The sequence below is a fragment of the Osmia bicornis genome, chromosome 14, assembly GCF_907164935.1.
Source record: "Osmia bicornis bicornis chromosome 14, iOsmBic2.1, whole genome shotgun sequence".
NCBI lineage: Eukaryota > Metazoa > Arthropoda > Insecta > Hymenoptera > Megachilidae > Osmia > Osmia bicornis.
The window spans coordinates 7,741,016-7,753,147 of NC_060229.1; the positions used below are offsets into that span (position 1 = coordinate 7,741,016).

Below are 12,132 nucleotides of genomic sequence, written 5' to 3' on the forward strand. Positions count from 1 at the left end.
ATATTTTGAATTAAACATTTGCTCCCGTTTTATAAACTTTAAATGTTGTTAAATATATGGGAAATAAATATATACTGAAAATTCAAAATGGATCATTTTTCCATTACAAAGATTGATCGTTCTTTCATAAACCAAGATTTTTTGGCCCTTACTTCTTCTGAATTGAGTTGCTTTTCCTTTCTATTATACTATAATTTGATAGCCCTTCCCAAGCTCTAATACATGATAGTAAAATTCTAATTTTATTTTGAAACAGACTATAAACATTTTTCCCCTTGGTCTCACTTTTATCAATAAAAATCAGCTACACTTCGAAATGTAAACATACACATAGATATAGTGCTTACATAGCATTTAATTTATTTGTTATAATTTTGTAATAAATCAGTTATAGATTTTTTGTTACATGACATTTGAATCTTATTTTTATAAACTGACATACGCTGACGAAGTTCTTCTTTCATCTTTGATATTCAATTAAGTTCTCCAACTACTCCTGTCAACTCTTTGTTAACAGCATACATTTTTGTTTAAGTGAATGGGTTCAACATGTAATCTATCTTGACCAAATCAGAAAATACTGCATTTTTCGAAATTTATTTGTGAGTGCTAAAAACACCTTGTTCAATCAACACTTTTTAGTAAAGACAAATATATTGTATATATATATATATGTATATTGGCGTAATTTAGACTTTTTTGAGAGTGGGCCATGTTCCTTAGAAATTTTGAAAATCTAGAACTTTAAAATTCTGAAATTTCGGAGTTCTAGAATTTGGGAATGCTGAAATTTTGAAATACGAAACATTTTGAATTCTGGAATTTTTATATTTTTTCAGTTCAGAAATTTTAAAATACTGGGGGGTAGTCAATATTTCCGAAGAGGGTAGGTCCATTCTGACCCTTACCTAATCACGCCAATGGATGTATATGAACAGTACATGTATAAAATTTTTGTTAACAAGCATAGTACTTCTGAGATATCAGGTTTTTATTGTAAAATCTTAATTTCAAAAAGTGTTTTTATTATTTATAAATAAATTTAAAAAATGCAGTATTTTTTCAAGTGCTCAAGGTGGCCTAATCTTTTATCAGTGGAAAATGAATGCAACAATTTCCTGTCGCTTTCATTAACGGCAATATCTTAAATAACTCGGTGGCACAGGCACATGTACAAGTTATTGTTGACGATTGAACCGATGAAGTCATGCTTGTACTTGAGAATTATCCGCTAATCAAGAAAAGTTACTCACACGAAGATGTAGAGAAATCGGTTTTGACCGGAAAGATTCGGTTATTTTCTTTTTTCCCAAGGTGTACTGTAGCCTCTTCAATCAAGTTAGTTAAAGGCGAATAACAACGCTGCGTGAATTTTATTTGATCTTGGAAACTCTTTATGTACATACTTCTCGTTTTCGGAAATATAAAATACGATCAAAAGTTCTAAAAATATGCCAATTAGCGGCATTCGTTTTTCATGATGCTTTAGTTGACTCGTTCAAAGGATCTGTGACATAGACATTATTCAAATTTTCCACAACCATTGTATAAAACGAAGTTATTCGAAAATAATACATGGTTTTTTTAATGTCATTCAAATGAATTAAATATTATATAAAAGATTATTTGTTATTTTCGAATGACCGATTTATTTGCAATTTTCGTTCGAAAACTATTTACATGAATTTTTATTCGAAAGAAAAATTATTCGTATATGTTATAGCAACTTTTCTCTAGGTGTGGAGTTTTATCTGCCTTCGCTCCTTTTATAAATGAAAAATCTCATTTGTTCACACATAGTGATAAGAAAAAGGGGATAAAAAATGACACTTCTGTCTCTTTATTTAATTTTAAATATATCATTTTTTGAAGGTTTTTTTATAATAATTTGTTGTAGTTTTTAATTTCCAATTCTAAGGTTTGATGTTCTATGCCTCTAAAATTTAGAGTCTAAATCAACAGCGTTTGGTTTCACAGGGCTACCGTACGCTACTTGGCATCCCTGAATTGACAATGAGCATAAAAAAGTATGTAAATCAGTTGAATCATTTTAAAAATACAAATAGTTTTGAATCAGTAAAAAATATAGAACATATGAATTAAGGTAGCAGGCACTTTCAATCTCTTAAAAGAAATACTATAATACAAGTGTAAGCCCCTTAACGGAGTGAAAGCTTTTCCTTTGCGAAAATGTTGTTTGAGGCTTTGCTTTTGAATTACTAAAGAAAAACACTGGCCAATCCGAGCGCGCATAGTGCGCGGGCTCAGGAATGGCAGCGTCACGTCGGTTGTATATTTACATGAATATTGACAGTGTAGTAATTACTTAAAGGACAATTTAATATTTTTGTTATCTATGAAAGAATGAGTTTTCGAACAATTATTAAGAAAAGAGAAATTTAAGTTTTTTAAGTTATTTTGTATACCGCATCTAGAGCTTCTCGGGCATGAAGCGTACAAATAAAAATTGGGACCTATACTTTTATATTAAATTTGGAAGTCCAAGCTAGCAGATTTGTTCATTTCATACCATAATGAGTCATTATTAATATCTATACCTCTATGCAGGTCCCTCTTTGTAGCAGGCCCTTGGAATGTGTCTATTTTGTCTAATGGTAAACCCACCCCGGGTTCTATACTATACAAAATTAAAATTTTATTTAAAACAACATGATTTTGGTAAAATTTCTAACTAAATTAATTATCACGTCAAAACCTACATTAAACATAACTGTTACTCTAATATTTTCAAATACTCACAAAATTTATGCAATAACATTTTTCATTAGCTTTTCTGTCAATATACACACCTTTCTGTTTGTTTTCTATACTTTTTAATAAACAAAATTGACTAGTATCCGTTTTAAATTTCAGTAAGTTCATTATCAGCTATTGCTAACTAATTATGAATAATATTGCATATAAATAATTAATCGAACGAAGTAAGTATATTTTCATGTCCCCTAATTAAAATTTATCACTTCCATCATATAAATTTTATGCTTCAATAAATAATTTCTAATTTCCCAAAGGAATATTATTTTACATTATACTGTTATATTAGCCCGAGAATAGCAAACCGTTGAGGCAATGATAATTTAAATTTAATTTTATACTCTGCATTATTTTCATATCCCAAATTTTACGCTATTTCTGTAATATATTAATTGTAACACTAAAACTCTGGGAAAATTCATTAAACAATACTTTTTCTTTCTTTTCAAGTTTTAGGTCGCGTTGCTGAGATATGGTTAATTATGGCTAATTAACATAATGGTTAATTAACGATAAACCTTAAATTATAATATTTTTATTTTCATTAAATGTTTATAATACTTAATTTTTTTATTATTCATAATTTCAAGTACCGAATATATCGAATATTAATAATTAGGTAAATAAAGGAGGTTTCAGCAATATGGTTGATAGTTTCTTATGGAAATTCAAGCATCTCCAACATATGAGTGACATAACAGTCGAGGTGTTAAATAGCATTGTATATTGAAATACTTTCGTTTAAAAATTAACATCTTTAATTCTACTCATAATACATTTCGTAAGTTACAATTGAGTTACAGGTGACCCAGTTTAACGTTCGAAAACTAAATAACAAGAAATGGTTTTCTTTCTTCCTGTCAAAATTGCCAATTTGACGTCTGAAAATGAATTGAAATTAATTCTTTAAGACATAGGTAGCTCAAAATCCTCACGAACACTTTACACACAAGAACAATGAAATAGTGTTACAATGTTTATTTTCAATGTTTCCATTCATAACGTTGGATGCGATAACAGAAAATGATCGCAGGTGCAAGCTCATTAATAATGACCTTAACATGATTACACGTGTGTTATTTCTTTTTTATGAAAATTGCACTCCCAACCTAATGCATCCATACTGAAATTTGTTGTAACACACACAGCGAACCATTGAAATGTACGTCTCTAAATTAATATTATGTAGCAATACCTGTTAAATACAGAATTATCTTTTGCATTCAACGTGGCTTGATGCAAATCTTTTTTTAAAGACGAAGTGTTAAACTACGTATCTATGGCGTGGTACAAGAAATACTAATATCAGTATTTATAAAGTTAAAATATTAATACTTGAAGATATACTTAAAAATTCATGTTCAAATAACTTCTGATACAGAAGTTCCTGTTGTTTCAAATTTCTGTTCTAATACAAAAAGGTAGCATGGAAGTTTATGCTATTTCAGTTTTTCACAAAAAAGATATAAGTTTATAAAATAGATTTATTTGATATTAGCATATAAAAATATTATTATAGGCATTTCTAGAGAAAATTCGAAATTGTCGTTTTTTTCTTTATATAGAATGAAGGTAGAATTGTTTACAAATTCAATATCGGGTTTAACTTATTTTTGTGAAAATATAACATTGGCACATTTTGCGCCAATTTACAGGTATTAATTCTGATGAGGCCTTTATATAAGATTGACATTTAAAAAGAAAAGAAAAGAATTATGTTTTTTTAATATTATGAACACAAATATTTGACAGTCTGACATCGTTCGAATATTCATTACCAGTTGAATAATCGAAACGACTAGACTTGGAAAACTTGAGAAGTGTAACTAATCCAAGAAAAACACGAAAAGCACGTGGAAAGATAATCAACAATTGGTCTACATTTTTTCCTATGATAAATGCTCTCACGCTCCGCTGCGTTCGATAACGTATCTTCGCAAGGTCGTCTTAAAAGCGTGGGTGTGTCTGCTCCCAAGACACAACGTCACAATTTGCGTTAGCGATACTTTGTCCATCGCACTGGATGTCCAGAAGTTTGTTGACAGTATGTTAACAACGCGTTTCGAAGTAATAAAAAGTTTCGTTTAATGGATTTACGAAGGTGTAGATAGAAAAGACATAAAATATAAAGTAAGCATGGGTTTCAATGTATTGCGAAGTTTTGTTTAATAGGTGTACTAAAATATAGACAAGAAAACATAAAACATGAGATAAATAAAAGTTTCAGTGTACTGAAGAATTGTTAACTCCAGGACCGAATCAAGATTTCTGGGGCCCAGCGCTATCTAGCCTTCAAGGGCCCCTGCTGGTTAACAAAATTGGTTTAAATATTAAAATTTATCCTGAATAAAATGAAATAACATTTAATCGTAAAAACAAAAGGTAACATTAAAGAAAGGAGTTTGATTCAATATTCTTAGGCATAATAAATGGAAAGTTTACAATAGGGCTTCCTGGAAATTGTGACCCAGGACTGTAGCCTCCCTTAGACCTCTACTTAATGTGTGCCATCTATGTCCTACGCATTCTTCAAGATGTGAAAGTGTAAAACGAATCTGAAAAAATTAGTATAGCTCTTTGGAACATTCTAAATAAAGACATATTTAATAGAATTTAGAAATAATTTGTTTAGATACATTATTATTAAAACTGAAAGCAATTAATTAACAAATACAAATTATTATCAATATTTTCGATTTAATAAACATATATTGTTATTTACTTTTTTATTATTATTGTTTACTGTTATTTTGTTATACATATAAAGTGAAACACTTAAGATGTACATAGTAAATAGTTTAAAAAATGATAATTTTTTAATAAATGACTATAAAGAAAGAATTCATCGATGCTATAATTCAAAGTAGGTACAGTAAATTGTAATTTTCTAGTCTTTGCACAGAGATGCAGTCATTTTGACTCTTTTATATTTCCTTTTTTGAATATAAATATTTTGTTATACTTATTATTAAATATAATTCAGCTTTCAAACCTGAATATAAAGATAGTTGAATCATGTTTGTATTAGTTTCGTATTTGTTTCGGAGCATTCATTTTCCAAGGGTTAATGTATCAGAGCCAAAATTTAAAAATGAAGCATACCTTTTGTTAAAATTAAAACATTTTTATTATAAAAATGAATGTATCAACATAAAAATATGAATGGCAATAATAGTTTGTAGTGATACCTTTTAATTTTGTCTAATGGAATTTTTTTATCTTCTACACTTTAGAACTATACCTTGACCCATTTTTATGGGACGCCCTATACAAATGATTTATGAGTATTGTGAGGCCTACATTGCATCTTATTTCTCCATAATATATTTGTTTACTAAACTACGAGAAACACTTTTGTTATCTTACAGGCACTTCACAGAAATGTCAAGTTGGCCTGATCAGATAGATTGTAACAAATTGAACAAATAACAATCACATTATTCAAAAATCTGTCGTCAATAGATAAAGCATCGCAGAGTAAAGTATCATAAAGTATCATAGAGTATATTTTGTACTAACACTTGTTACTGATTAGATAAGATCTTGCTGATATATGATGCAACAAAATTTATTGTAGAATAGTGACATTTTAAATAGATTAGAATTTCTTTTAATTTCCACAGCCGGTATCTTTATTCCATTAAGAATGAGATTTTTATTTTAATATAGTTTAAAATTTGAAAAGTTACCCCAGATTTAAAATGAAGAATGGTGGATTTTTCAGTCAAATCCAGTATCCAGTACATATTCAGTATTCAGTATTCCGTATTCAGTATCCGGTATCCAGTGTCCAATGTCCAGTATCAAGTATCCAGTATCTGGATACCAAATACTGAATACGGAATACCGAATACTGAATACTGAATACAGTGTCCAATGTCCAGTATCCAGTATCTGGATACCGGATGGTATGTAATATCCAATGTCTAGTGCCCAGTGTCAAATATCCGGTATCTATTATAGTATCCAATGTCTAGTATCCAGTATCAGGTATTCGATGTCTAGTACCTGGTATCCAGTATTTAGTACCTAATGTCTAATATGCAGTATCTGAATGCACCATTATACTTCAAATTAAAGTTAAAGACAATTTTTTCAACGAGTAGAAATTTTTTATGGGCTGGTAATTGAGAAATATTTATAGAATTATACATACTTACCTTATTATTACATAAAAGTATTTAATACAAGTTCATTCCTAAATAAGTATGGAGGTTTAAAATTAAAATAGCCGCAATTATTTTTGTACTAATTTAATATACCAACAAATTTCTCAAACACATGAGAAAAAATGAAAACGATGCACCTTGATCGTAAAACTAGAGCATGGCTCCTACCATTCTCACAGAGTGCCTCTTTCTTCACGTCGCGTCGCGTCGGCCGCTTTTCATCCATCACCGAAATATTTTTGAACGTAACTAAACAGACCATCGACCTTCGCAATCAAATAAATATGCTTCCCTTTAACAGCTTACATACTCCTCCTACTTTCTACTCCTGTGCAGGAAACCTCTTTCGATCTTCAAAGTCGACAAATATTCTCTTTCGAGGTGTCATTGTCGACTAATTGAGCGTATATCATTTATATGTATATACGTTCGCAGAACAAAAATGATTTACTGTGGTATTTATAGAATTCTGCTGCAAACAGAAATGTTGCTTCTCAGAATATTACGGCTTGATATATGTATCTTTTATGCTTGCAGGAAAAAATATCGTGTAACTTGGAAATTCTGTTATTTGTAGAATTCTATTTATGAGTAAAGAGTAGCATTTGGAAATATCGTAATTAAATACAGAATTAAATGCTACATATTACTTACACATTAGATACGTTACATATTACATATTAGACGGAGAACCAAGATACTAACTACTACACATAAAATATTGGATATTAAATATTAACCAATATTGGAGGCTAGGTACCAGACATTAGATACTAGATACTACATACCGGATACCAGATATTGTATACTAGATAATACTGAAGAGTAGCTACTGGATACTGGATGCTACATATTAGATATTGGATGATAGATACTGAATACGACATACCAGATTCTGGATACTAGATAATAACTATTAAATATTAGTTATTAAATAAGTGTTAATTATCAAATATTAAATGCCATTAATTAAATATTGTAATTAAATACAAATATGAATGTATGTATTAATGAATATTACCGTTATATTGCATTAGATTGGCAAATATAGCAAAGATGATTCATTTGTGTGGCACCTACTTCTTGTTAGATCCAAAATTATAATCCACGAAATTTTAACAAATAATTGTGTAGGAAACAATGCGAAGGTGGTTAATTTAATTGTAAATCTAATATTTGAAAATTTGTTTCCTCTACGAATTAAAAGAATGAGTATGCTTGTCAACGGAATTTAATATAAAAAGTTGCACGTATACATATGATAGAAAGCAAAATCCATTATTTTCTGTTTTAATTAATATTTGTAACGTTCGTGGGTGGTTATTCCTTTGGGAAATACGTTATTAAATTCTGGTTGTCCTTTATCCCCCCTAAAGTATCAGTATGTTTGATTATAATCACATAACTCTAAAAAAGTAACAATGGAAAAGTCATTTCAAATTGCTGTACAATTTAATTGAGCATACTTATTAAGAACGTACATCATTCTTTCCACTTTACAGAAAAAAATATAGTTTCTGTCTGCACTGCTACTGTATATTCAGCATTCGAGTAGATGATGTAAGATAAAAATAGGGTGGATAAAAATAAACGAATTAGAGAAATAAAGTAAAATTTTGTTTAACGTGTATATCGAATTAATAGAGAAAAACTTATTTATTTGATGAGATAAATAATTACGAAAACGATATGTAAAATGCATGAAGAAAGTTTTAAGTTCATAGTATCGATTTTGCAACATCATTGACATTTATGTAATTATTATGAGCGAATTTATATTCAAAACGATTTATTTGTATACTAAAACTATCTCTTAAGTAATTCATTCGTATAAAAATAATATAATATTACATGTATACTCGTATTTATTTTTATGTATCAGATTCATAACATAAAAGATTTGATAAAGTTAAATTTCCAAAATTCAATAAACACTGTTCACTTAATGTACTAATAGCACAACTAATTCATATCCAAAATGAATAAAAATTATTATTTAATGCAACTATTACAGGAAGATGAATTTTTAACAATTAAAATCAATGAAATGTTAAACACAAATACTGGCTTCCTCTTTGGGTGCAAATATTTTAACGTACAGGGGTATAGTTACAATTTTTAGTAAGTAAATAAAAAAACTTTGGCTGCGTAAGTTCTGTGAAATATTATTGATTTTTAAAAAGATATTAGATATTAGGTACCAAATATTAGATACTAGACTTTAGATATTAGATACTTGACAACGAATACTAGATACTGGATAGTAGGTACTTAATACTGGATGGACTTAATACTTGGTACTTGATACTTGATTTTTGGTACTCGGTATTTGCTACTTCATATTTGATACCTGGTACTTGGTACTTGCTGCTTACAATTAGTGCTCGATACTTGATGCTTGGTACTGGCTACCGGATACTTGATACTGGATACTAGGTACTAGACATCAAAGTTGTGGGTCAAAGTTTTATACCTTTCATTATTTTTTTCGCGTTTGCAATTGCAATTTTTTCAAAATGACGAAAATGCATTGTCCAGTAAAGTAATCATTCTAGCTTTTCAAAAAAGCTCAAATGTTTAGTGCAAGTTTGAAAAGTTGTTTTTGTTTTAAAAAAAGAACACCTAATTACTTTGATTCCTGTATTACTAAATAATAATAATTATCGTTGAAATGAAATTGTAGAGAGTCAAAACTTCTTCATCCCCTTCCGTCTCACTTTCGACCATCGTTCCCCTACAGAAAAATCGCACCGATACATCTGATAATTGATAGATCGATTCAGTGTCCCGGGTCTTTGACTCCCGTCAATAAAAACCATCCGTATCATCCGTCGCGTTATTTTTTCGCGAGAAGCTAACGCGTGTCCGTCGACGCGGATGACGTGTGTGCGCGTTAGGTGAGCGCGCGAGCACGTACCACCGCGCGTGTATTTAAGTGGGTGTACAGGCGTGTGTTTGAAAGAGTTTTATGGGGAAAGGGAAGCTCGACGCATGCTTCCTTCCTTAATGTCGGCCGGCTACGAAGGATTCGTAGTGTTGCAGTGTTCAGTGGCTCGCGTTGGATCTCCGCTGATCGTTCAGGCCGGCTCGTGAACAGTGAATCGGGTGCGATCCGTGAAATCACGGCTGGATCGTTCCTCCTCGGCTGTCATTCCGTGAGTGACGATTTTCATTTTGAATCGCCGCGCTTTTTACCATCGTCGTGATCGCTTGTTGTTTTTGCACGTTCAAGAAAATGTGCTCCCAGTGAAACCCCAGGAAAAGACGTTCTTCCGTTTCCTGCTTTTGTTTATCGTAAGTCGGATATAGAACGTTGATTCGTTTCTTGTGAAATGCTCGATGAATTGATACCGTTTATCGATGACTGAACGACGCGACGTTTACGAGATTGTGTAAAGAATTTTTAGATATAGTGAAGGGTAACGAGAAAATCCCATTTTTAGGGATACTTTTATTTTATAGCAGCTTTTGTTTGTGACAAATGGAACTATTGAACTGTTAAATCAGAAAAATAATCAAATTCTAAGGGTTGTGCGTAAGATTGGGTCAGATATTTGGTGTGTATAAAATACAAAATATACATTGAAAAAGTAGGAGATAGGTGTCTTTTTTTAATTGGATTTTAGTTTGAGAATAATATTGTGTCTTCTTTTCCTCTTTTTTTTCTTGAATTAATCATAACAGGTCAGAATACTCTTATTTATAAAAAAGTATAAATTATTCTTTTTTTTTACTGTATTTCATGGTCCTTTTACTATATATCATGTTCCCAGAAAATTGTGCAATTTTAAGGCTTGGCAATCTTACAAGATATTGTAACAAGTACTAGAAGAAATAAAGCATCTGATTATTAACAAAATGCTAATAGTATTTTTTCATAGTAATATGCAAACAAAGTGGACATTTCCCATATTGTTTCAGTATTATACAGTGTTTCAATTTTAAGAATACATTAAAATCACTATAAAATGATAATTATTTTATTAATTATTAATTCTGTGCTGCCTCATTAAAATACAAGTTTCATTTTATATACCTTGATTTTTTTATATTTGGACTAAAATATTAAAACTTATTTTCCTCATTGGAGATATTTTGTGACATTCTTGGTTTCTTCTCTTTACACTCCGTGAAAATCGAATGAATACTTTTTTTTATATGGCTGCAATAGTCAACAATAGAAGTATTTTTTATTTGCTCGTGTATATTGGAGTAATTAGAAATGTTGTCTAACAAAAATATAATTTTTTATACTATTATTTAATTGATACTATTTATTTAATACTTAAATTAAATAATTTAATTAAATTCTTAGTAGCTCTAAGAAAGTGTCTATTACTAAAAATGTCAAATATCCATTGTTTCTTACTTTTAACACAATTTTCTTTATAATTTTACATAATACAAATTTTTACCTTCCACTCACAGCAATTTCCATAAGAAATTTACATTTTTATATGTTTTTATTTTGTCACAAATATTTATTTCTGTATCTACCTAATTACGCTAGTACACGTACGATATTTTGATCTCTATTAAAACCCTTTTCGATCTTGTAGTCATTATAAAAAAACCTTGTTATTGAATAATACCGTTATAATTGATAATAATAGGTTTTGTTTACATCTACTGGTTCAGTTTCACGAAACATTGTCTCATCAGTGAAATTTCATGGCCTGTTTGATAATAGATTGAGATAATATATCAATAAAACTGTCACCTCATTGATTAATCGATTGTGTTTTCAACGGGCTATATGAACGGAATTGGTCGATTTCTTCGATCGATGAAATTTTAACCCTTGCGCATGATATCTACCTGTTCCTTCACGATTTTCGATCGACGTTAAAAACCGCTGCATATTAAGTGTTCCGTTTAACTGACTTTAAAAAAAGAACAATTTCTTTTTAAGTTCTTTAAATTGAAATTCTTTTGTTTTCATGGTGGAATATTCTGCATTGTATTGCTACACGTTCAATGGTAATTTGAAACGATTTTCTTAAAAACTATTACGTGTTATTTTTGTTGAAACAGGAAGTGCAGCAAAGAGAAGTGAAAAATATTAATTCAACTTTTGATAGCGATGATATTTGCGAATATACATATACTTGCAAATTTGTATTAATCCATACTTGAACATAGAGCCATTTATCTCTAAAATCTGGAATTCTGGAATTCTATAACTTAG

General features: G+C 29.9%; 1 protein-coding gene across 3 annotated transcripts in view; it reads left to right on the forward strand.

Moving 5' to 3' along the window:
* The first annotated feature begins 9,893 nt into the window (after positions 1-9,893).
* The window catches only part of LOC114881074 (bumetanide-sensitive sodium-(potassium)-chloride cotransporter), a 73,825-nt gene continuing 71,586 nt past the window's right edge, over positions 9,894-12,132 (forward strand). For 2 of the 3 annotated variants that reach the window (XM_046288583.1, XM_046288586.1), the window contains exon 1: positions 9,894-10,238. The gene's annotated coding sequence lies outside the window, so the exon portion shown is untranslated. The remainder of the gene's footprint in view (positions 10,239-12,132) is intronic. The other variant, XM_046288585.1, reaches the window with a different exon arrangement.